The sequence below is a fragment of the Penaeus vannamei genome, chromosome 41, assembly GCF_042767895.1.
Source record: "Penaeus vannamei isolate JL-2024 chromosome 41, ASM4276789v1, whole genome shotgun sequence".
In the NCBI taxonomy this organism is placed as follows: Eukaryota; Metazoa; Arthropoda; class Malacostraca; order Decapoda; family Penaeidae; genus Penaeus; species Penaeus vannamei.
In genome coordinates, this window is record NC_091589.1 from 21,662,982 (window position 1) to 21,665,481 (window position 2,500).

Below are 2,500 nucleotides of genomic sequence, written 5' to 3' on the forward strand. Positions count from 1 at the left end.
AAAGAAAACAAGAAAAACACGCTCCGACGATCATAGTCTCCGAGAGGCTCCCGAAAGAGGGAAATGCTTAAAAGAGAAACACCGACGCGTTCTATTTCTTGTCAATAGCAACGCCTTAAATCCGGGTTGTCTTTTGCGAGATTGTTAGTCGCCGTTTACACAACCTGGATCTAATCTGGACGTGTTTGTTTTGCTCGAGTCTTGGCTTTGGTGTTGTCTTGGGTGGGCGGGGGAGGGGGGGTGGGGGTAGGAAGGGTGCAGAGGGATAGGGGTTGGATATGGGAGAGGGGGAGGGAGGGAGGGAGGGAAGGGGGGAGAGGAGAAGGGGCTGCAGAGGGGAAGGGGTTGGATATTGGATGGGGGGAGAGGAGGGAGGGAGGTAGAAAGAAAGGGAGGGGGAGGAAAAAGGACTGCAGAGAAGTAGGGACTGAGTGTAAGACGGAGAGAGGGCAGGAGGGAAGGGGAGAGAGACAGAGAGAGAAAGAGGGAGCGAGGACAGACAGAACATGAAGGATAATCGAAAATACGAAAAAGTGGATGAGTAGAAATATAAACGAGGAGAAACAGAGGGGTGGAGAGTAGGTGGTAGATGATGGCCAGAGGGGTAGAGGAAGTAGAAGAAATGGGGGAGAAGTGGTAGAGGGGGTGCTTGGGATGGCAATAGGGGTGGGGGTAGAGGCAGTGAAAGAGGTGGGTTAGCGGTGGTAGAGAGGGGGCTGAGAGTAGAGGTGATAGAAGGGGGAGGGGGAGGTGCTTCAGGAGGGGGGGGGTAGAGGTGGTAGGAAAAGTGGGGTAGAGGGGGGGGAAGTGACATAGAAGGTGGAGCAGCGGGGGGGGGGGGGGGGGCAGAGGGGTGGCAGTATCTGTGTGATTAATTCACTCCCGTCATAATCTATTACACGCCATAAAACTATAATCATCTGTCGTTGAATAATTAATCACATGTCGCTAAGTAATGGATGGCTGGGGCGGTCATTAATATAAGTATTAGTTATAGCCTTTCCGAGATATGGGAGAGTGTGACGTCACAGCTGGATAAAGTTAAGGAAGGGAGGGAAGGGGAGGGAGAAGGAGAGGGAGGGGGAGAGAATTAGAAGAGGGGAGATGGCAAGGGTGGGGGGAGGGAGGAAGAAGGAGGGAGAGGGAGAGAATTAGAAGAGGGGAGAAGGCAAGCGGAGGAGGGAGACGAGGGAAGGGTGTATAGGTGAAGGGAGAAGGGGAAAGGTGAGGGAAGAAGAGAAGGGGGGAGAGAGGCGAGGCTAAGAGAGAGAAAAAGGAAGAAAGGAACCACTAAGTAATCAATTAGCTCCAAAAACATTACCATCGCCATTATCAACAAATTTCGTTAAGCGGACATTTTAAATAGCAAAAATCACAATAAAAAAAAACATTTGATCGGTAGCTAATCAGCGTCCAGGGCAGATGGTGAGTCACGCCCACCGAGTGTGATTAACCGCATTGAATTTCGTCAGCATTTAATTGATCTACGGATTGCAAGGGGAGAGGATTTTCTGCTCTTTTATTCAGATAATCTACCTCCCCCAAGAGGATTATACTTCTCTATATACATTACCAAATTCGATAAATCGTTCATACATTCGAGAAGAAAAAAAAAAAAACCGTAACTTTAATAACCTGAGAGCGAGGCAACTTGCTCTCAAATCTACGCGGCCCTTCACTCTATTTCGCGTTCGGTCGCCATGGCAACAGGGACGCCATGATTCGTCCTCAAGAAGAACTCGAACGACCCAGGAAACTGCCAATCATCCAGAGGAACTCGGAGGACGGTCTTTCTCGCGGCAGATCGACTTATTGCTTATTATCAATAAAATAACCCTTTTTTAATATCAGTGTATAATTTGAAAATATGAATAATATAAATGTATATTTATCTTCTTAATCATATCAGCTTAGAGCAAATTAAACAAAGTTTACGTCTGAGCCACTGCCGGCCTCCAAAGGTAGCCGAGTCTGACAACAACATGCCACGAAATATTAATATCCCCGGTCTTGCCTACTTTCTTTCCCACCTCGTTTTCTTTTTCCTGGAAATGCTTCTCCATTTTGTTTAAAAGGAGATCAAGCCATGAGAATCTACGTAAACCACCGCTATACAGAGTTACGTCACCTCTCTTCATTTCCACACGTTCTCTCTTCCCCTACTTTTTTAAAACCGTCTTCCCCACAAATATTAATCTAAAACATATTTCCCCCATCCCCTATACTTTTTATTCTCCACCCTTCCCCAATACTCTCCACTTAACACATGTTCCCTTCACCCCTTCTTTTAATATTCTACTTTCCAATTCCCTTTTTTTTCCTCCTTTCCTCCCTTCTCCTCTCCCTATCCCCCCCGCCCCCCCGCCCGCCCCGACAGCGGCAACCCAGATATCTTCATTTAATCCAAAAGCTTTTGATGATATCTCTTGGGCTTCGTCGATGCGTGTACTATAATCACACTAGCTTTGGAAGGTCCCCCGTTCTCTTTTCCTCTCTCTCT

General features: G+C 47.4%; 1 protein-coding gene across 5 annotated transcripts in view; it reads right to left on the minus strand.

Moving 5' to 3' along the window:
• Ptp99A (Protein tyrosine phosphatase 99A) overlaps window positions 1–2,500 on the minus strand; it is a 1,223,378-nt gene that overhangs the window by 465,000 nt on the left and 755,878 nt on the right. The window lies entirely within an intron of this gene.